Source organism: Microtus pennsylvanicus, chromosome 10 (assembly GCF_037038515.1).
Source record: "Microtus pennsylvanicus isolate mMicPen1 chromosome 10, mMicPen1.hap1, whole genome shotgun sequence".
NCBI lineage: Eukaryota > Metazoa > Chordata > Mammalia > Rodentia > Cricetidae > Microtus > Microtus pennsylvanicus.
Window position 1 is genome coordinate 52,984,224 of NC_134588.1, and position 24,163 is coordinate 53,008,386.

At 46.8% G+C, this 24,163-nt stretch overlaps 1 protein-coding gene across 2 annotated transcripts in view; it reads left to right on the top strand.

Annotated features, from left to right (window-relative positions):
* The first annotated feature begins 784 nt into the window (after positions 1-784).
* Positions 785-24,163, top strand: part of Kiaa0040 (KIAA0040 ortholog) — a 36,156-nt gene continuing 12,777 nt past the window's right edge. The window contains exons 1-2 of one of the 2 annotated variants that reach the window (XM_075988363.1): positions 785-1,140; positions 15,062-15,133. The gene's annotated coding sequence lies outside the window, so the exon portion shown is untranslated. The remainder of the gene's footprint in view (positions 1,141-15,061; positions 15,134-24,163) is intronic. The other variant, XM_075988365.1, reaches the window with a different exon arrangement.

The following is a 24,163-nucleotide window of genomic DNA, read 5'->3' on the forward strand; positions in this document are numbered from 1 at the left end:
ACCCTGTCTGGAGGGGATAAAAAAAACCTACCACAACCTAACTATTCTTGGCCTTTCTGGATGAATGCTGGGCCTTCTCTTCAGCCTGTCAACCCAAGGCCAGCTGACTTCTCTTAAGTAAACAGGAAGAACACTCTTGTTTCTCAGTTACAACCGGTTCACCAGTCATTCTAATTCAGGCACGCAAAGGCCAAAGGGAACCTATAGCCCAGGCACAGTCACTGGGAAGCAAGCACCAACTCTGCCCCTGCCACCTACAATCCAATGGGCAGAATCTCATGTTCTTATCATGGTGAGATCTCCCAAGGTGATTCTGGGGACGTTCCTAGCTGTCCACAGCCTCCTAGCCGCCCAAGAGATCTGAATGTAAGCACGTGAAGAACAAATGAAGTAAAAGGAAAGAAGTCCTGAGAACTTTTTGAAGTCTGTTCTCTCCACTCTCTGTGCTCCTAACAGCTTCAGGCGGCTCCTATCACTTTTCCTCAGTGTCTTAGGTCAGCAGCCTAAGATTTTCCAGGCTATGATGCCTTGAAGCACACACACAAGGATACCTAGTGGGGATGAGGCATTGCAGCCTGCTCTCCCTTAAGACGCTCCATCCCCTTTCCTAGAAGGTGGGGCCCCGTCTGTTCGGGGCAACACCGGGCTGTTGTTTTCCTGATTGGGAGTTTACACCCCACCTCCCTGCGAACACTGGGACATCTGTCAGCTCAAGGAGAGCACGGGAGGGGCGGAGGGGCAAAAGTACGTCACAGCGGGGCGGGGTGGGGACACTGGCGGGGAGCCCCGGAGGAAGGGGACTGGGCTGTGGCTGTGGCTGTGGCGTGTGAGCCCTAGTTTAAGGAGTGGGCTGGGCTGGGGAGCGGCCGGAGTCAGCCAGTCAGATTCAGGAAGTCAAGCTCCTGACCTCGGGAGCAGAGGTGGGAGCCCCGAACAGCAGGGAACACAGGGGGTGCTTTCCTCCACACCGCATGGGTGGCACCCACTGATCCGCAGAGCCGCCTCCCTCCCAGGACCTGGCAGGGGGAGGGAAGAGCTGGAGGAGGGACTGAGACCTCGCCCTTGTGCCCAAGTGACCCAGACAGCACCCGAGCAGGTCCAGGGTCCCACACGCAGGAAGTCCTCCCGCGGGTCCCAAAGGTGAGTTTCAAAACTTTCTATAGTGCTTTGTGCTGTTGCTTTCTGAATACGTTTGGGAGCCGCCCCTCGTGTGGAAGGGGACTTCCCAGTCACTTCTGTCTGGAGAAGGGTGAAATTCGCCCCGGAGAGAAGTGAGATAAAGTGGTTATTTCTAAGAAGCCTCTCGCCGGGTTGCTTTGCTTTCGTTCTAACTTACTTTGCTCCTTTCCGCCCCCGGCCTGCCACTGGGGCTCCCCTGGAGTCCGGGGTGGAGTTCCCAGCTCCAGTAGATACCAGCTGTGGGTAGGAGTCACTTGAAAAGGATCAGATGGACACTGTCTCCGCGGACAAAGTCAGTATTTGAGATGATCCGAAAATCACACCGGTTTGGGTTTTTCTTAATCACTTTAAGAGAAACTATAATTTCAGCCAGGCTACGAAACTGACCAAACTGAAAATGCGGCCTGGAGCCAAGGGGTGGAGTGAGACCTGTGTGCTATTCTGAGTTCCCAGGGAATGTGTGTGACAGATTTTTTTCTGAACTTTTCTGACTCTCCAAAAGCTCCTTGATCTTCTTCCCACCTGGGAACGTAGACCCCTGAAGGTGGAGCAGCGCTCATGGCGCCCTGATTCCCTGCCTGCCTTTGAAAGGGCTTTGTCGGAATGATTTGTGTAATAATAGTTAAGTAAATGATAGCCTGAGAGGTAGCCGAGGTTTTGAACACCAGCCCTGCCTAACTAAAGGGAACCTGAGGCAGGGACTAGTGCTTGCCCTAATTTAACAGAGAACACCAGCCAGTCTGCCATGGGACCTGCAGGCCTGCTCGGCTATCTGCTCAGCACCTAAGGGTCTCCAGAGCGCCTGCGCTCCAAACTACCTATGCTGCATCCGTAAGAGCCTGAAGGTCATCTAAGGAGCCTTCGTTGTGAAGTCCTGTTGGGGACCAAGAACAAGTCTTACAAGATACACGGGTGCATCGCGTCCTTAACCCTTTCCAAAGTTTACCAGTGCCACCTGAGTTGCAAAATCCTGTAACTGAAAGTCGCTGCTACCTTAAGCACAGTGTACTGCTTCTTGATTATTGTGGGGTTTCTAATGTAATTTTTAAAGTAAATCTTCTTATTCCATAGAGTTATGTGTGAGTGGGAAAATTCCGCAAGGTTCTCTCTCCTACCTTTGAACTAATCCAGATCTATCAACTACTTAGTCTGATGGGTCTTCCCTCAGCCCAGTGCCTCCCTTTTTCTGAAATTCTGCCTCCCCATCTTTACCCATAACACAGTTCTAGGAAAGAGGCCCATTACAAAACAAATGTTTCTCTGGCCTTCATTGTCAACATTCGGCCTATGGAATCAGGATCACGACATTCAGCAAGCTACCTTACTGGCTTTTATCATAGAGGAAGGACATCCCATCCATCCCTAAGCCTTACTGCACTTCTGTGTGTTGGGCAATGTGCCACAGCTATGGAATCGAAGATGGTGATATAGTACCAAGGAAGAGGTACTGTGGGCAAAGGAAAAAGCTTGCACAAAGCCAAAGGCAGGTGGGAGGAACAGCCCGAGAGGGGATAAGATCTTCTACTGCCAAGAGTGAGATTTCTCCTTCCAGCCCTACTAAGCCGTCATTAGGTAGTGAAAAGGCACCCTCAGATTGGTGTTTGGAGAAAGAGTTACTGGCCAGAGGAGGGCTGGCTTTGAAAGAAGAGAAACAGGGGTCCTACATGAAGACATGAACAGGGGAGACTGATGAGTACAAGCTAGGAAGATAGCTCAGAGTCAGGTTTTTCTGAGATGTCTGATGGCGAAATTCTTTTTTTTTTATTGATAAAAGGAGAATAAAAAAAAATTTCCACCTCCTCCGAGCCTCCCATTTCCCTCCCCTTCCTCCCACTCTTCTCCCCCTCCTCCCACCCTTCTCCCCCTCCCCCCACTCCTCTCCCCCTCCCTCTCCAGTCCAAAGAGCAGTCAGGGTTCCCTGTCCAGTGGTAAGTCCTAGGTCCTCCCCACTCCGCCCATATCAAGGAAGGTGAACATCCAAACTGGCTAGGCTCCCACCAAGCCAGCACATTAAGTAGGATCAAAACCCCGTGCCATTGTCCTTGGCATCTCATCAGCCCTCATTGTTCGCCATGTTCAGAGAGTCCAGTTTTATCCCATGCTATTACGGTAACAGTCCAGCTGGCCTTGGTGAGCTCCCAGTAGATCAGCTCCACTGTCTCAGTGGGTGGGTGCACCCCTCGTGGTCCCGACTTCTTTGCTCATGTTCTCCCTCCTTCTGCTCCTCATTGGGACCTTGGGATCTCAGTCCATTGTTCCAGTATGGGTCTCTGTCTCTATCTCCATCCTGATGGCGAAATTCTTAAAACTGTGAAATAATTCTGGACGAATGGCACCCAAGTATGACATACCGATTTGACTAAGTGAGTGAATCTCTAGAAATCATTACCTTATTGTAAAGGAGATGGAGAAAACCTTAGTTAGGTTGTAAGATCTGCTACGCCTCTCCAGAATGTATAGCCACACCTGTGTGAGAGACCTTTCTACATTCGAATGAAGAGAATGGCCAGGTAAGACTGATTTCAGACCCTTGCAGAGTTACTTTTAGATCGGAATGCCAGGACCCAGATCCAGACCTTATGCAACTTGCATAGAAATTTATAAAAAGAAAAAGGAAGGAAGAAAGGAGGAAATAGAGAAAAGAAGAAGGAAGGAAGAAAAGAGAAGGAAAGAAAGGAAAGAAGAAAGGAAGAGGAAAGAAAAATCCTTGGTGGAGCTAAGATGCTTGTGCAGTGCCCGGCTTTAACCACTTATCAACTGCCCTTGAACAAGTCTTTGACTCACTCTGCTTCATTTCCTTTGTATTTAAAACTGGGATAATTATTACTCACCAGGGCAATGGTTAGACTCAGAATCCAATTGAAAAAGTAAGTACATTTAACGTGCAACATAAATTTTAAGACTCTATTAAATGTAAGGGCTTATTATTATGATCTCTTGAAGCTGCCTAAACCAGATGGGGTGTGCTGGTGCAGGACACAGCAGCGTCATGGGCTAGACTTGGTGTTCTTTTAATCACATGACATATTTTAAGGTAGGAATGACAGAAGTCTCTGTCTTATCAGGGATGTGCATTAGTGTAACCTCTCCTCATCCTTCTCCTTTTCTATGGCTCCACTAAACGGGCCAGGGGCCAAAGTAGAAATGTTCTGGGATATGTGGGCAAGCAGGTTGTTCACTTCACAAGAATGTCTGAGCCCTCGAGGGGCTAACAGGAGTCAGAATTCTGATAGGCCACTGACCCACCCACTTTGCCGCTGAGTCAACCCATAGGTGACTCTTTTTTTCTAATCCTCATAAAGGTACCAGTCTAGTAGGTGGTAATTCTAAATCTGGACATCAGTTATAACTAAGGTATATTTGTGGCTTTCTCTCATCCCAACCAGTGAAGCCTGTATCCTGAAAAGATTCATGTGAATCTCATACTCCAACGTAGTAGAGTTTGAATATTATGCCAGCATCAAAACTTTTAAGTGAACAGGGGCTGTTTGTTGATGAAGAAAAGGAAGTAGATTCAGAGACTTCAAATGGAAAAAAAAAAAAAACTCTAGAGATAAACCAACCCTGCCCTTTCACTTCAGAGATGAGCAAACTGGGGTTCAGAGAGGGGAAGTGAGTGCCATAGTCATATGGCCAGTTTGTGGAGGGGCCACAAGCAAGCACCATTGCTTTCTTTTGGTTATGCGTAGTCCCATCCAAGGCTGGTATTCCCTAGACATCTGTCCATGAGGACATATGCAGTGCTCAAGTCTCAAGTGATGGCAGAGAGAAAATGAGACGATCACACATAAAGGCTGAGTCCTCTCGGAGTGACTTCTGGGGCAAACTCCAGATCTTGAAGAGACTCAGTTAGACCTCATTTTTTCTGACGATATCCAGACTATCCCTGGCTCTTCCTTTTCTGAAACTTCAATCAGTAACTGTCCTTGGGAGTTCAGAAACACTGTTTAAGCAGGAAGACCACATACTGGGTGCCTTAGGTAACTAAAGCCTTTTCAGTGCTTGCTCAAATAACCGTGAAAACTAGTCTAAGAGACCAGCAAGAAGTTCCCCTTCCTCAGCAGGCACCAACGCATAGTGCATTTGTTTGATGAGAAAGGCTTCAGGTGAGCAACCAGAGCACGTGACGCTGGCCATGGTTACAGTGAGAAATAAGGACAGTGACAAGAGACCTCTTCCCTCTCTAAGCAGCAAGGGACGACCTCTTCCCTCTCTAAGCAGCAAGGGACAATCGACAGCAGATGCTCTGTAGGGCCACAGGCCAGCTGAGGTGTCTGTTCTTTCCCCAACATTGTCCAGGGCTGTCTGTGGAGTAGACATTCAGTGGAGGACAGAAAAGAGAGTTGAGTTCTAAAAGGAACACAAACCTGGGATTTCTTCATTAGGGGAAGGTCTCAAGGGACCATGGCAGTGCTGAGGTCCCAGTCCTCATGTCTGACCAGGCACTTGCTCCCACTATTGTAAACAGGCTACCCCTGGAATTTTTTTCTCTAAGAAAAAAGTAAACCATAACCTTTCCAAAATTTCTTGGCTTCAACTTGAAGAAGAGAGAGTGCTTATAACCCACTCGAGGCTTGCCCTCACTCTTACCTCTGCAACTTCCCCTCCACACAGTATTTTTCAGCTGAGTTTATTTTCTCTTCAACAAGACTCTCATTTCAAGATAAAGAGGTCTAAGGAAAGCTCACAAGCAATTCCTTTTAGGGTTTTTTTGTTTGGGGTTTTGTTTTTGCTACTAATAAAAGAAAGTTGGCAGAAGACAGACAACCATTTGAAAACTCTGATAGGATGGCTGCATCTTAGAGAACCTTCATTCTTCAGACTATTCTAGCAGGGAAGAGGTCTGGGTCATGGATACAGAGGCGAGGCCGGAAGGCAGGGAGAGAGGCAGTGGAAACGGGGGGTTCCACCAGTGTTAGTCCAATGGAGCAGAATGACAGGAAGGACATGCTGTGCATAAACCTAAATGACATGTGACGGTGGCAACTGTGAGGAAGGGAACTCAGCTGTCTGAGTCAGAGCATCCTTATTTTCTCCCCAACCCAAGTAAGACACCGAGTCTGTCTCTGTCTTCCTATGGTTCCCCATCGTTGACTGATCCATGAGCGGGACAAGTACAGGTTTTCAATATCCTTTCCACCTGTGGTCCTCGGACACCCAGAGCCTTGGGGTAACCTGTAAGCTTCAGCTAGCCACTCGTACACACCAGCCTCAAACCACACAGGAAGTAGTTGTAGTCAATGTGTCTTTCCATGGAAACCAGAGTAAACAGGGTTCATCCACTCTTTCCCGGCTCCCCGAAGCTTCTGTGTGCATACCAGTCTCTCCATAGTTTCTTCAGGGGTCCTGTTAAGAATCTGAGGCCCTCAAAGATAACAGTCATCACTGCCTCCTACCCTCCAGATTGCCTAATGAACACATCACAATATATTTTGGCTCTTCAGCATAACACTAGGGAGAAATTCCTAAGTGAGCGGAGAGAGCGTCACTCTTAAATCTAGCTCTGCAGACTGACACCTTGGTTTCCACCCCCCACCCCAGCCCCTCTGCCCCCACCCCGCCCTTTGCTCTCTCCAGTTTCCACTCCTAACATAAAACACCTGCTGCCTGAGGCCTGCAGTCTGCTGAGTAATGGTTGCCAGTTTAGCACAGCGTGGCCTAGATGAAAGCCAGGCTGGTCACCAGGGTAACCCCCACCATTGAGAAATGAAGTCTTTGCTGAGAAAGGAGACCTATTAGCCTACCACCTCCACCTAGACACAGCCTGCTCAGAGATCTCCTGGCTTCCAAATTAAAAAGTTCAACCTCTGCCCTGTGGGATATTTGGACCAAAGCCTTCTCTGGGTCAGGAAGAAAGTAATGCCCTGCCAGGTGGCACAAAACACAAGCTGACTTGCAATGGCTGCATTCTTCTTGGCATAAGGATTATTTCACTGGCCTCTCGGAGGAAGGAGCCAGGATTTTAATTTACATGGATGGATGGCGCCACTTCCCCATGGAAAGAATCTCTCTCTTTCAGACTGTCTGGGCCAAGGGAGGAGACAGTCATGGGACATGCGCCACACGGAAGGTCAGACGTTCCTGACTGACATTTTCCAGGAACAAGAGTTTAGTGTTCTGAAAAATACTGTTGTTTTTTCTTTCAAGATGGAGCCCAAGAGTGAAGGGAAAACATTGTTGATGTGTGTGGCCATTAAACGTCTGATATTGGTATGGGGTGAAAATTCAGAGAACTTTAACACTCTGTACTTTTCAGATGGTTAAAATGATAGCTGTGCCGTCATTTGTTTTCAAGAAATTTTGTATCATCGCCTGTATCTTCTATTGACATGAAATGAGAATTATGTAAAATTACCTGTGATAAACAGTTCAGTGGTAGTTAGTACCAAGCAACCACCATGCCTATCTACATCCGAAATATTTGCACTGCCCCCAAATGAAACCATTAGGCGGTTCTTATCCATTCATGCCCTTGTCTCTGACAGTCACTGACCTATATTCTACCTCTATGGACTTACCTGTTCCAAGAACTTCCCATCAATGGAACTGTGAAGCATATGACATTTAGTGACTGGCATTTTTCACTTTGCATGTTCTTAAGATTCAGCTGTGTTGTGGCTTCTATTAACACTTTATTTCATTTATATCGCAATCTTATTTCATTATATAGACACACCATCAGTTTATGAGCATTTGGGTTTCTGCCTTTCAGCTACCATGGGTAACACTGCTGGCAATAGGTACATACGAGGATTCCCTTGAACGCCTGCTTGTAGCTCTTTGGGTGTATGCCAGGGAGTAGAATTGTGGGAGCCTATGATAATTCTATGTTTAACTTTTTCAGGAATTGTCAAGCTAGTTTCCTTTTCTCCACATTTTTATCTACATATTTACAGAATTCACTGGGCTCCAAAGTCTGCCATAGTATGTGGCATAACTTTCAACGCCTGGTCTCTTATTTGTTGCCTTGGAAAGTAAATTTTAACCAGAGATATTAAACCACATTCCTTTAGAAATTTCTGAGTTGTTTAGACTCCTACTTTATGGCTACGTGGGCATAAGCACCTCAGCCAACAGGTATAAGAGGCAATAGCTTTATGGCAAGTCTAGAGTGTCCCCCAAAAGTAAGTCTCTCCAGTCACGTGGCACACCAAATTCTAGAATTTAGAAATCAAAGCCTGGTGGTTCCCTCTCTATAAGTTTGAAGCCAGCCTAATCTATCTAGTGAGTTCCAAACCAGCCAGAGCTATATAATGAAAGCCTGTCTCCCCTGCTTACCTCGTGGACAGGGTGGGGACATGATGGTTAGGACAAGGTCCCTCTGTGTAGCCCTGGCTCTCCTGGAACTCACTCTGTAGACCAGGCTATCCTCAAACTCACCTAAATCTACCTGCCTCTGGAGGGATGGGATTAAAAGCATATGCCATCATACCCTGTGAGTCTATCTTTAAATAATAATAATTAATAGTAATAATAAACACTTAAGTCTCACCCATCTTTCCCAGGATCCGTGAGAGCTGGGTGTGTCACTTTCTCTTGACCACTTGTTCTCAGCTCCTCTCAGAGAAAGGAAAATGGTGAAAACCCTTAGGAGCCTGGTGGTCTTGCCTCTGATGGCAAAGGCCGTCTCCACATGACTTGGGCAGCATTTTTTTTTTAAATGCACAAGCATTCCTTTGACATCTGTGTGTTTGACACTGCTAGAGGCTATGGGCAATCCTCAAAACAAAACAAAACAGCCTCAGACTGCACCTGTGGGGACCTGCCACCCCGGAGCCTGCAATCACCTGCCCCTCTTCATCTAGGGCTGACAGAGGCATCTTCCCCAGGGAAGGGTGTCTCTGCTCCTGCTACCAGGTCTTCACTCGCTGCAGGTCAGGGTGCTGCCTCTCTGGAACTTCTGGCACCAGCTTCTTCACTGCTGCTGGGCTAGCTCCCCAGACGGCTAACCAGTTTATTTGACCCATACTTGCTGTTTAGGGCTGCAACAGAGAGCTCCACTTTCTCCAGGACTTTCCTGCTCCTCCTGGATCCCAGTCTCTTTTCTTTCATCCCATGACCCTAGCTTGCAGAGGCCTGCAAAGATGTATGTCTAGATAGGGTGTTCGTGTCAAATGTGAGTGTCCTAGTCCCAGTGTTGGCCAACAACGTCCTCACAGAGACAACACTAAACTCCACTTTTTCATCTCCCCAAACGATAAGGTATTAGTCAATCCATTCATCAACAACAGTGCATTTACAAACACCTTCATGTGCTACTACCAAACTGAACAGGAGATGCCCGTAGAAAAAGGCGCAGAAATAGGCCAGCGTGGAGCAGGGAAGAGACGAGAGCAGCATCCACGCTGTCAGGGATGTAACCATCTTCCACGCCTTGTTATGGAGGCCATGTGGTGGTGAGGAAGACTTCAAATAGCATGATTCCTAGGTTATAAAGATTCCAGAAGAAAAATCAAGCTACCAAATCTTCCTTATCTCACCCCTACCTGCTGGGAGCTGTACAAGAGTCAATCTTTGCTCCAGTTTTACACTCCTCCCTGGGTCTGAAATATGAAAACCATCTTTCCATTGGCACACACAGGCGTCATCACTAGGATCCCTTCTGTACACTTCAGCTCCCTGCCACCAAACCACAGCAGGGACCACAGAACAAATCCTGCAGGGAAACAGAGGGGCAAAACTAACATTCACTCTACATTTGCCCCACTGTTTTAACTAGAGTGTATGTATTTAACTTATCTGATTGTTCCAACAATCCTAGGACACAGGATCTGTCTGTAGTCTCTTTTTATAGCTAAAAACATGGCCAGGGGCAGGGATGGGTGTCAATGATTTCCATGTTCAGATAACCAGAGTTGGGGTAGGCAGGACTGACCCAGGCTGTCCTCTCTGAAAGAGAAACTCAGGTCATGTTGGATCAGGATCACAATCATGACAGGCACTCTGCTAACTGGAGAGCTGGAAGTGAAACCACAGAAATCCCCTTCACTGGACACACCCATCTTACACACTTCCCATCCCTCAGCTCTCACCCGCGGACCGGTCCAGATATTTCCCAAACCTCATTGGGTTTCCACGAACTTATGCTAAATATTGGCAGTGTTGCTATACAAACTCTCTTTTTTTCTCTCTCCCTCCCTCCCTCCCTCCCTCTCCTCCCTTTTCCTCTCCCTCTGCCTCTCCCTTCTCCCACCTGTCTGTCTCTTTCTGTCTCTTTGTCTCTGTCTCTCTGTCTCTGTGTGTGTTTGTCTGTCTGTCTCCCTCCCCCCAGCAGTGTGTGTGGGATATGGGAGTGTGGTGGATTGTAGGTATATGTATAGAGTAAGAGAACGAGAATCCCTTTAAACCCAACAACTTTAGTTGCCCAAGGCCTTGTAGCAGATCTGAAATCAGGATTACTTCTAATTTAAAAATGTGCAAAGAGAAAAGGTATGGTTGGGGGGGGGGCAGAAAAACCACCTCTGTTCACTCAAGCATTCATACACCACTCTACTTCCTTGATCAAACATGAAAATCTTGCAGGTTTTCAGGCCTGGAATGTCAGCAGTGACTCTCCATCCTGGGACTTTCGGGTCATAATACCTTGTGAACTATGTAGGAAAAGCAAGTTTCCCAATAGTTTCCTCCACAGGCTGTGGCCCTGGGGAATCCCTACCATGTGCCAGGCTGCTCCCTGGAATGTTCTGGCATTTAAAGCAGCTAGAGAAAGACCCAGGAAGAGGGAGGGTCAGAGGAGGAAGCTGGTTGAGGATTGTCATAGTAACAGGGAGGTTGGAAACCTCCAGATCTGAGCTGGAGCCTGAGCCACCTTAATTGGATTCTCCGTGGGGCCACCTCTCTCCTTTAGCAAGCTGTAGTCACTTTTCTTTTCCATCCTTGCTGCCTTGTCCTCTGACAGATGCCCACTCAGTGCTCACCTGTCTGGATCCTTCTATACATTCCTCACGGAGATTAGCTCATCCTGCCTTGCGGCTCCCGTAACCGTTGGTTTGAATTCCCTTTGGGGCACATAACTAATCCTGCCTTATGGTGCTTCCCCTGTGCTCACCCAGTTCCCTAGTAAACAAATTTCTAAACATAGTCTGTCTTCAACTCGGTTTTGAATCTTTTACCCAGAGAGCTGGCAGGGTGTTTATTTTCCATTGTGCAGCCTTTTCTAAGAAGTCTTAGAAAAAAGAGAGATGTCCTTCGTGTATATAGTGGGCAGCAAGATGAAACTGAAACAAACTGCCTACTGCAGGCAGCCGAAATGGCAGCTCGTGGTTTCCTCTGCCTTAGTGATGTCAGCAACCCAGGCTCAACAATGGAGAACAGGAGACAGTAAAGGAAGTCCCTCTGGAAATAGGGGACACAGACAGACAATTTTTGTAGTAATAGCAATGGGATAGTGAGATGCTACTACTACTACTACTACTATTACACACATACACATGCACACACACAAACACACACATCCTGGACTCAGTTTGTGTGACTGCTGGTGTCACTATGTAAATATCATCCGTCAAGAACACAACATGTCAAAAACATGAGCAGGCAGGGCTTTCCAACAAATTGGGAGCAGTCGCTTTCAAGTAATGTCATCTTAAACTTCTATATGGTGTCCCATGAAAGGGCCAATCACCTTTGCCTGCAGAGTGTGCTACTCTGGGAATCCCAGAAACACGTGGTATCTGAGCAGTGGTCAGGCTAAAAGGGTTCTCCACATGGGGAATACTGAAACTCTGATGTGTGTACTTTTCTAAGTATCTTTTCTTTGACTACAGTGCTGTATGTGAACCTAGACATCAGCCTCGGCACGAGTGCTAGGTATTCCCAGGTAGAAATTTTTGTCAAGGCATCTTTGATAGCTGTGAGACCTTGGATGAGTCATTTAATGTCCATAAACCTCGCAGTTTTCTTATCTAGAAAAGATGTCCACTCATTAACTTGGCAAATATTTCTCAGGAACAGAATAGGTCCCAGACACTGTGGATCCCGTGATGAGAGTAGATTCCATGTGAAAAGGAGGGGGGATGGCTGGATATGAAATTACTCTAATGCTGACAAGGGCTGTGGCAAGAGTATAAAGAGTGAAGGGCACAGAGTCAGGGCTCTGGCCTTTAACACAGCCCAGGAAGTTTTCCCAGGAGGAACAAGGTTTTATCTAGGTCAAGAAGATGAGTAGACAAGAAAACCCGATGGTGCTAGGAACAGTTGTGGGGTAGAAAGAGAAGCATGTTTGAGACTCCAAAACAGGAAGGGAACCCCAGGTCCTAGAGTTTGAGAAAGAGAAGGTTTCATAAACTTCCAAAGGGATTGGTGGCCACTGCTTGGTGGCCTTGGTGTTGTTTCTTGGGAGCCAGTGCAGTGAGGAGTGCATCACACGGGGACACAAAAACTGCGGCCTGTCTTCCTGTGATGACACAACAGCCTTGAACAAATCCTATGCTTCGTTCACCTGGGAAATGGGGCATTCAATCCCTCCCTTCTCTGCTTTACAGTTCGACAAAGGAAAAATTGTTCACAGGATCCATTAATGAATCCCTGAGCTGGGTGTGATGGTGTGGGCCTGTAATTCTAGCACTAGGGAGGCAGAGGCCAGAGGAGCTCCAGTTTGAGGCCACACTGGGCTACATGATGAGGCCCTCTCCCTACCACCCTCAAATCCAGAGTTGTAAGTGTGAGGCCATAATAGTACTCAATTCAATCATAAATAAAGCCAAGCCCAGTTGGTGTCAGTTCAAAAATGAGACATGAGTGTGCAGGTGTCCTTAGCTCCCACCCCCTTTCCCAAGGGATCAGGAAATCAATAAATAACACCTTCTTTCTTATTTATTTGGTGATATTTCAGATCATAACCAGATTTTTGTCTAAGGGAGAACATACGCTATTAATAAAAGTTTTTAATTGTGATATAAATGAATACTATGCCTACACACCACCATTGGCCCTGGAGTGGTGGCTTAAAGCTGGGTAATCCTGAATTCTGGCAAGGTGCCCTTTCATTTGTGAGGGAGATCAGGTACTAACACTGAAATGCTGCTGTTACCAGGTCTCTGCCCAGGGCTTCTGGAACCTCCGTGAGCTTCATTGCACTGAGCCCATATCAAGCACTCGGAGTCTCGCCGAAGTCATTTCTCAAATGTCCTCCCTGCCAGTTCACACACAGGCTCTGTGCATGCTGCCACCGGTCCCTCTGCAGCAACCTTCCCAGGTAGCCTTAATTTCCCGTCAGCATGTCCAGCCCTGGCGTAAAGACTAAATTCAAACACGGGCTACCAGAGCCTCGACTCCTGCCATCCCACTTTCCAGCCCACATCTATCTCTCTAGTCTGACAGAACTCACATGGGGGCACTTGCTGGCTCTTGGTTTAGCATTTGGAGGAACTGAGGATGTAGTTCAGCGAGTAAAGGGCCTGCCTAGCATCCACAAAGCCTTAGGTTCGATTCCCTTGAAAGGATAAAACCTGGCACGCTGGCACACACCTGTAATCCCAGGATGCGGAGGGTCAAGTATGGGGATCCCGTGATGGGAGTAGATTTCATGTGGAAAGGAGAAAGGATGCTGGGATAAGAAATTACCCTAATGTTGGCATGGGCTGTGGCAAGAGTATAGGGACAGTAAAGGGCCCAGAGCCAGGACTCTGACCTTTCATATGCCTGTGGTTTCCCAAGAGGAATAAGGTTTTAAATGAGGCTTAAAGATGTATAGACTGAAAACCTAGTTTTGGGAAGAGTGGTAAAGGCAGGGAGGTCAGAAGTTCAAGGTCATCCTCAGCAAAGTAACAAGTTGGAAGCCAGCCTGGGATGCAAAAGAACTCTTTCTCAAAACCATAAAAGCTACTCTGCAGGGCATTTTCAAATTACAAAGAATGCACACGTATATCACTGTGGGCTTTGGGATTAATACTGGAAGATGAGTGGAGCCAATGCTGGTACTGTCTTACCTGATACTGTTGGGAAACCCGAGGCTTCCAGTGCTGCGCCTCTTGACCCACCCTCTGGCAAACCAAGTCATAGCTCTTACCCTTCCGGCCCTTTAACATATGCTGATCACATAGTAAATACTTAACACTTCTTGACATAAAATCCATATGATCTACAAGGAAACAATTCAAATGCCATATTGCATTGGCACAGATATGAGAGGCACCATGAGCCTCTCTGAATGTAAAGATCGGAGACTGTGGTGTTATTTTTATGACAGGGACTCAGTAAACAGGCAAGGGAGACTCATAAGTAGTCTCTAATCCACAAACATCACAGAACAACCAGAGGGCAGCTATGAGGGTCACTCCCTTTGCTCTCATGAGCAGCCCCGCTGCCTCTCGGTGATGGATGGAATGCGCATATCAGAACCTGCTCAACAGGGTGGACATGTTGTTGGTCCAGAGTGCACATAAGGATTCAAATTTCCAGCACCTGACATCAAGTAGGCCTCCGCTCACTACCCTGGCAGAAAGAACTTCTCTGGAATTAGGCCAAGTGATGATCTACTATCCTTCCATTCTGGAAGAATGCAGGGAGGACCCCCCCCCCCCAATCACTGAAATAATTCTCCCAAGGACTCTAGGCTGCTCTGGCCTTGGGCAGAGCCAAGGAGTGACTGCTGTTGTTGTTTGTCACGTGTCTTCACCTGCCAGAACGATACCAAGTGTGACTGCATATACAGTTGCTGGAAGCCTGGCTACGGGTCACAGCGCCACCTGCTTCACCTGGAAAACCCTGTGCGAAGGGCATCACAATCACAACCACAAAGAGTGTCTGACTTTAGGGAGTGTGCATGTTTCTCATTAGAACTTCATCGAAAGATAGAGAGGGAAGCCAGTCCATGTCTCCAGTTGTCTTCTAGAGAAACAGTACAAACATTACCTTCATACAAGCACTTTGTGTGTTCTAGATTATCCGCATGGTGGAGATAGAGGAACTGCAGCCCAGAGCAACTGAGTGACTGTCCCAAGACACATACCGAGTAAGTCATACCCGCTCATCCTGTCTCTGTCTGCGAGTCTGTGGCTCTTTGACTGTCCATTAGCTGGTTTTTGATTTTGACTCATGGGGAATTCACAAGAGTATAAGCTAATAAAACCAAGAAAAAGTCAAAACCCAAGCTGGAGGCCTGGGACCCACAGACTTCCCAATACGGAGCCTACCTGCATTACCACGTATTTCCCTTCCTGGCTGCTCCAGGCCAACCCTCATCCCCAGGAGCCATTGCTGCCTCCTAACAGGTGGGTCCAGACCCACTCTTCAGACCATTCTCCAGTAAGCATTCCCACCCCACCCCTATTCCTTCGAGATTCAACAGCATGACAGTTGCTATCATAAGGCTGTCTGAGTGCTGGAGAGAGAGAAAATCTAAAGGCTGGTACCCAGCCGGAAGATAGCCCACCTTGTGGCCACACCATAGAAGGCCTGGGATGATGAGACCTGAGGTCCCTAGTGTTTCCTGTCATTTAGACATCTGGAGCAAGTGGTAGGAGAGGACAATAAGAAGGTGCACATGTTTTGATCTATCTTCTGTCTATATTATCTATACCTGCAGTTAATTTTAATTTATTAATTAGTCATGGTAAAACACTAGCAGTAAAAAAATAATAAAATAGAGTAATCATAATATACTGAAATAAATTTATATATTATTAGCAATATATATTGCAATATTACTATTATATGTAATATATTGAAAAGATGCACATGCACATATATATTACATATAATGTACATGTTATCTACCTAATCCAGATGAGGTAAACATCTAATTTTGAATTTGATTCTATTAAGATATATACCTATTTTAGCATATTATATATATATATATATATATGTAATATATATGGCCAACATCAGTTCCCTTGTTATATGAGTCCTTATTAGGTAAAAATTATTTGAACATAGCACTGCCATGCTTTAGCAGACAGTCTCATAACCCAAGCAGCTACTAAGGAAGTAACAAGTCGATAGTATAGACAGTGTGGAGACAGTGCAAAAGAATGATTCATATCCTTAGCTGTACACACTGGCCAGGATGTCATGACAAGCCTCAGAATGGTAAATTGTGTATTTCTGGAATTTTCTCAGTAATGATTTTTGATGGCAGAAAGTGGAGCCTTGGGTGAAGGGGGACTCCTATGATTGTGTTTTCCTTTGGAAAAGGCATTTCAGACTTGAGAAGGCACTTGTTTGTTACACGGGGTAGATCCGGGAAGGGGTGAAGGGAAGGGGTGAAGCTGGTAGAGTTAACAAGGAGGCAGCTGCATCTGAGACTAAAGAAATGTCCTATCTTTGGGATAAAGAGTACTAGCATGGTAGGGCAAAGACATGCTATTTGCCTGGCACTTGGTTGTACTCAGTATCTTAGCTCAATAATATGTGCCCTTTGCATTGATCAACTGTTATCAAAATGATCACAAGGAAAAGGCCTCCATGCTCTCTTAGAGACACGGGTTTACACCCATGCAGAGGACAGGTGAGGGCTCAACCTCTCCACAGTTCCCCGGGACAAAGGAGGCTGTGACCCAAAGCCTGGTGACGGAGGGTGCTATACATTCCACGGGGCTGAGTTATTACTGAAATGACAATATTTCTGCCCATTCCCCCGATTTGGCATGGGCGTTTTAAGCCTCGACACTGTAATAAGGTAGCATTTGACTTTTAATTGCCTTGAACTTCTGTGAACATGAAATGAAGGGGGGAAATGGGAAGGAAAATAGAACCCTATCTGTACAGCTTTCAGCTCGCATAATTGTATATTTATGCCACACCATTAGTTTCCAGCCTGGAAAACCTCCCTCTGTCACCACCGAGAAGAAGAAATAAGTCTGCCTTTCTGTTAGTGCTGCAGTTCGCGGAACTCTAAATGCCCTTCTCTGGTATATATATATATATATATATATATATATATATATATATATAAAAATGTAACTTTTAGTTTAGGGTCTATTTTTTTTAATTGCCACCTGTGTAGGAGCCCTTGAATCACATAAGTGTTTGGTTGACCTCTTGCTTTAGAAAAAGAAAAAAAAAACATACTTTCCCCTCCTAAAGGATATAAGTTGGAAGACTTGAGCAGCAGGGGCTGGAGTCCCCCAGGAGCTGAAGGCTCCCTTTATTTATGGAACAGAAGTGCTGCCACCCCACCCTAACCACTCCTGACTCACGGATGACCTCAGAGGCTTGCGCCTTCCAAAAGTAAAACCTCACCTAGCTACTTTACCACACCCAAAAATATTGGCTCCAAACTTTCACCAACCACTTGTGAAGAATGAAAGTGAGGGCTGGGTAATGGAGGTCTTTCGCCATGACCGTGGCTCCAGACTTTGTGAGGACTAAGACCAGGAAGTGCCCTGATTGGACGTACAGAAGTGTGAGAGGTACCTGTGTGCACTCGTGGATCCTCGGCCTTGGAAACCTAGCTCCTGCTGACTGAGACTCCTAGGGGACCTGGGGAAAGGAGTGGTGGGGAAGGGTAGTGCGCTGCCCTGGAGAGAAAAGCTCCGGGTTCCAATTCTAGGTTTAATCCCATCTTTTTTGCGTTATCCTTAAAATGCCACTACCTGGCATTTCAACTGTGATCCCCCTCACCCCCAGTGTTTTTTTGAATGTCTTGTCTGTTCTTCACAAGAATCTTGAGGACTATCCACGGCAGGTAATAACCTTGTTTCTCAGACAAAGCAAGGATTCAGAAAACTTCACTGATGCTGTCTGAGGTCAAAGACATGGAAGGCAACTGAACAGGAACTAGACCTGGTTCCTGTAACCCCTAGCTTCATAGTCATTTTGCTTCCCCCTCTACCAGCGTTTGAGCCCAGGGATATCTGTGTGTGGACCACCTCCTTCGATACCATACCTCATCTTTATCATTCCTCACGTTGACCAGAGAGCAAGCTCTGTCATCCAGGAGGCGAGTGCTGCTCAGACAGCCTGGCCCTTTGTCCTCCTTTACATTTCCCCGGCTGCTGCGTGGCCCTCTCTACAGAGATGGCAGCACAGAGACTAGGTACTGTGGTCCCTCCAACGGGAATTTTATAATTCAGGCTGCAAGCTTGAAATGCCTCCAGGGACCAGGTAGTGAACACGACTAGATAAAATGGGGATCTGAGAGAGCTCTGGCCCTTCAAAGCTCCACAGACGATGCATTCATGGGATGTAAGTGCAGCTCAGTAGTAGGGCTAGCTAAAAACTGAGGATGTTATGTAAGCCAAGAGGGGAAGTGACCGATCATCAGCATAACAAAGCATAGGTGTGTCGGCTCTAACTCTTGGAATACAAGTGGGCATTGTGCCCATCATGAAGGTCTATGCCTTAGAGGCCCATCGCCTTCTGACATACGTGGTGTTGGCTTGCACTCCCCCCCTGTTCTGTGTGGTCTTGTTAAAAATTCAAGCCCCATCAGGAGATAGAGCACTAGACAGCAGCTCCAGAGGTCCCTGGCTCAAATCCAGGCTCCCCCTGCTGATGTATAGTTAGGGTTGGAGCGTTGGTGCCGTGGTTAGGAGCACTCACTTCTCTTGCAGAGAACCTAAGTTCAATTCCTAGCACCACCTGTGATTCCTAGTCCAAGGGATCTGATGCCCTCTTCTGGCCTCTATGGGCACTGCAAGCAGGTGGCACACAATCAGACACATACATGAATAAAACTAAATTTTGAAAATATAAGCCCCTTTAAAATCACAACCTAAGTGCCATCGGGATATTTCCATAGGCTGTGGCCTACGTGGAAACTCTCCCATGCTGAAGGGGATGCTGAAGGGGATGCTGAAGGGGGTGAGAAACCATCATCCTGACAGAAAAGGTCCAGAAACTGAAGTCCTTGGTCTCCTGAGGATGGAGATCACACACCAGAGCAGCTGCAGCAGAACCTATGTGCTCCACTGGGATTAGATTGAAACCTCATCTTGCCCTTTGGTAGCTCCATGGCCTTGGACAGGTTTCTTAATCTCTGATGGCCTCAGTTTCCTCAATGGAGATAGAATTACCTTGGGTTGTGTAACTCCGCCTTGATATAAAGGCCTGATCACACAGAGGGGAGGGGGGCGGGGAAGGGGAGGAGAAGAGACTTGTGCACTTAGTCAGACCTCAGCAAATGGTAGCATTCGACTCATCAGATCGCCTGTTCTTGGGAAAGGTGCCAGGACGTTCGCCAGTGCTCTGTTTGGAGGCTTTGACCCTCTGAAGCATCTAAGGCAGACGCCGGCTCAAATGAAGACAAGTGAGTGTTGGAGCTGAAACTAAGAAGAGAAAGACTGAGAGTGATGGACAAAGCAAACCCCCCAAGAAATTAGATCCTGGGGGTCAGGGGGCTGATGGGAGGGCCAGGATCGGGAACGGATGGAAATCAGGGCAGCGAGATAGCAGAGAGAGGAGCCAACTGGAGCTGCCTGCTTTCCTGGGAGCTGGCTAACGTGCCCTTGAAAGCAATTCAGTGAAAAACTGATCCAACAGGGATCAGAACAAATGGTCTGTTAATAAAAGATGTTCTAGAATACTAGGCTGCTTTCACCCCTCGCAGTCATTTTAAGGCACCATCGTAGTGCGTGCTTTGCACAGCACCGCGGATGCCTTTCACCTGGTTAGTCACTCAGATAGATGTTGCTGTCCGTCCACATTCCACCAGGCACCGTGTCAGACTCAGGGCCAAATGCTGCTGCACCGTGGTTAAACACCCCACCCCGTAAGCCAGCAGGAAAAGCTGACCACACGGCACGGGTGTGACTGCTCCCAGACCCTCCACCATGCTGGCCAAAGACACAAAGTCCGTGGTACACATTTTCTGGCTTACAAGAAGGAAGGTGAGGAGGCATCTTCCTTATGATCTCGGGGTGTCGACTTGCCATGGATGGACTGGAGAGTCTGTGCTTACCACATGAGCACAGCTGGTGTCTCAAGGAATCAGAGAGTCATGCATGCCAGGGACTGTGTCTGGGAGTGGACCGAGTGGGATGGGCTGTTCTCAGGCCTCTGGAACGGACCCTTTGGAAATAATGAAAAGGTGAGCAAAGGAAGGGGAGGAAACAAGACAGAAATAAAGAATAGAGGAATTGGAGACTCCAGACTTTATTTTTTTTTCACAATAGAAAAAATCAAAGAAAGTCCAAATAAAGCCCATTTTAAACTCTTTTCTTTGTTCTTAAATTATTCGCTAATTATTTCCCGGTATCATCTTTAAGAAGAGGCTATCTCTGACTCTCCCTGTATGAACTACCATGGCTTAATTAATACCTGATTGATTGAGAGATTGACTCATTTGAACCCAAAGTGAAATAGAGCTTTTTAATTTTCTCTTCTGCTGAACCTGAAATAGAGCGGACAGTAATTAGGAAGGGTCCCTTGTTATCTGGAAGTCCCGGCTACAATGGGCCCTTTGCAACTGAGCACATGGAAGGCAGGTGATTATTGAGAAGCTGATAAAACATACAACACTCCCAACTGCTCTCCTGATAATGGGATTTTCGTGGTCCGTTTTTTCCCCTCTCAAAGGAACTCTATGGCTGGAGGATCTGATTGGACAGTGCTAAGCTATCATCCAAGTTCAGCTATGATCAGTGCTCACCTTTTACACACTCCGTTCTGTTCCTTCTCCAGTGACCTGAATGACCGAATCATGTCCAGTCAGGTTCCCTTTTCTTTTCAGAGCCCCTGGATGAAGTTCATTCATTTAGATGGCTACTGCCAAAGTCTAGGCATTCAAATAAAAAAGTCAGGCGAAAGGCCCTGTTCTCCTGCGGCTTGTATTCCAGAGGAGAAAGACAGCCTTTAAACATGTATATCTCCATGTACGGGAAATCATGTAGTTAGGGATGAGATGATAAAAGGAAAGAGAGGATGAGAGAAAGAGAGAGGGGAAGGAGGAGGAAGACGATGAAGATGATGAAGAGGAAGAGGAGGACAGAGGAAAGAATCAGAGTGAATGAGGTATTTCAAAGTGAGTCATCCTGCAAAGGCAATGAGACAAGATGCCACGAGAAGGCCCTTACTGAGGTATCATTGCAGGAAATTTGAAATTCATTTGCAGTAAGACCTGAATGTTATGAAGTATTCATATCAAGTTCTGAGATTACATGGGCCAAGCAAAGAGATAAAAGTTTTGAGCGGGTAGAGAATCCCAGGATAGGACACAGTGAATGAAACAGAAAGGAATGCAATACAATGTCAGAGACAGAAACAAGGCTGGATGATGGAGACAGGGACCAGATGATGCAGACAGGGTACATATGATGAAGGCCCCTAGGGGCTAGAAGGTGGAAAACAGGGACCAGATGATGGAGGCAGGAGGCAGGTGATGGGGTAATCTGTGGGATATGATATAGCATTTCTCTTTCATACTTCATGTGGTGGGGTGTCATGAAGCATAAGTTAGGGACGAGTGCACTCTGGCCTGTTCATGTGGTGATAACTAATTAGAGCAAGGGAAAAGTAGAGCCAGAAAGACTGGCAAAGCGGGGGAGGCTACTGCAGTAACCCAATTAATGGGGAGCAGTGATCTAGTGCAGAGAAGTGGATAAGTGTGGAGGCTATTTTGGAATTAGAATCCAGATGATGAGGTCATTCTTCTGCTCCGTTTAAGTGTCCACAGAAAACCTTTACATGTCAAATATTCATTATCACCTATTATATGATAAGAACAAAGCTAGATCTCCAGGCCAAACAGAGGAGTGAGAATCACTGTTTTCAGGAGCCGACAAGGTGAGTATGAAAAACAAGTCAACAAACACAGGAGTGTTTGAGTCTTATATAACCCTCTGCATTTTTTTCTGAATCCTTGTAATTTTTCAAAGCAAACACATTTATAATGCATTGAGATCAGGGCTCTGGTAGGTAATTGCCTCTGTGGAAACTCAGAAGAAAAAGCAATCATTTTGTGGGGGAACAGGAGATCTAGAGTCACACCTCAAGGCGAGGCCTGAATGGCCAGGAGTCCACCTGAGGAGTGGATGGAGGGAAGGAGGTGGGGAGACACGGGGCAGATAGAACACAGCAGAGCATTGCAGTGGGGAAAACTGGAAGTGAACTTAGTGATGAAAGGAGATGCCAGTGGGGTAGAAGATGAGGCTGGGCGGAAAGGAGGAGTAGGTCCTCTGTGCTGAGCATGGTTTCCATCACCGAGGGTTAAGCAGTGGATACAAGTCACATTTAGAGTCTAGACAGATTAAGGGAGAAAAAAAAAACTAGAGACTCATTTGAGCACTTGGACAAATGCAACAGCGGTGGCTTTGAAGAGGGCACATTGCTCATCTCAGACCCTCTCCTCCTCTTCCCACACACAGGGCTTGAGTTCACTCACTAAGGTCTGCTTAGAAAATGCTCACCTTTGGCAAGTGTGCTACCTCCCTCACCTGTGGACATCATCCCTGTTCTTTCTCCCGGAAGAGCCCCGCCCTTGTTGCTCCCGCCTTCTGGGGTCTTTGTCCCTGTCTCTGTGCATATGTGGACCTTTGTCACCCCCAAAGGCACCTCTGCAGAGGCCACTGTAATCACTTCCTTTGTATAAAGAGGACCCGCTTGGGTTTCTTTCTCGGCTCACTTGTTTATTGTCTTCTCCCTGTGGAGAATAAGTTGCTCAGTCACATCTCTCCTGCCCAGGAGTCAAGAGCAGTGCCTAGGATGCAAATCAGCACAGACACGCAACTCACTAAGTACTCTGGCAGGAGGAAAAGGGGAGAAGAAGAGACGGTAAAGGATAGTGTCACATGGAGGTGGCAAAGCAGACTTGGGTACCATTCTGCACTGTCAGGTGAGGGCTATGAGAAGATGATGAAGAGATGTCTCTCTGCCTCTAAGTGATGCCCATTCATGAATTCCTGGGATCATTGGACAGAGAAACAACAGGGAGTGAGAAATTTAGAAAGAGCCTCCATGTTCCAGGAAAACTAGAGAGAGGGGAAGACAGTCTCTTTTAGAGGCTTGCGTATCAAAATTATTATATCAGAAACATGCTGAAATTTTAAAGGGCAAGCAAAATCATCATTAGCTGGGCAGCTGAGGGCTGTTTATTTTAGCCAGCAAGTCTTTTTGCTTGAGGTCAAATCATCATATTTATTGCCTAGGTAGACTCAATGATGTAGTGTTATTTCATTGGTGTTTTAATCAATAAAGCTTGCCTGAAATTCAAAGAGTAAAACAGATGCACTGGTCAGCCCTACAGACCAGGCAGGTGGCACACACCTATAATCCCAGTAGCCACACTAGTTTGCCATAGAAACTGAGCAATAGTGGCGTGCACCTTTAACCCCACCCTGCACTAGAGAGGAATATAAAACAGGAGACAGCTCTCAGACACAGTCTCATTTTGAGATTCCTGGAGGCAGAATCGCCATTTCAGACTGAGGTAGAGTTAAGAGCCAGTGTCTGGCTGTTTTGCTTTTCTGGTCTTCAGGTTGAACCCCAACATCTGTCTCTGGGTTTTTATTAATCTTGCTACATGGAGACAGACACTCTACCAACTGGCGCAGTCATTTCTCAGAACACTCTGCTGTCAGCTCCATTTTACAGGTGAGAAAATCGAGCCCAGGGAGAGAGGTTGGCCTGCCATGTGGCACACTTAATGAGCAGAAGAGCCAGAATTGAAGCCAGGACATCTGGTCTCAGAACCACCAGTCTAAGGCATGGAGGTGACCCACTCTTGGGCCAAAGTTGCTCTCAAGGAGCACTGTAGACCTAACTAATCATATGTGTCTTGTAAGCAATAATCAAGATGAGCTGTATTGGTTGGAATGGGCTCACTGCTGGTGGGGGCCAAAGTCAGTGGCTTCCCACAACAGTTAAGTTCTGCCCCATACTCATTCAGAGACATCTTCATCCCCACTGTTCCCGGGCCCATGCTGTCCTTCCCTGGCCATACGAGTATGCAGAACAAGAAGAGGACCTTGACCAGCACCATTCCCATGGCCCCTAGAAATATAAAGGGGCCGCAAAGTCTTATGATCCACATCCAGAAAGGCAACACGTAGGTGGGCTTTTACAAAACACCTCCTAGGTGCCCGTTTTTAAGGACTTCTTTGGA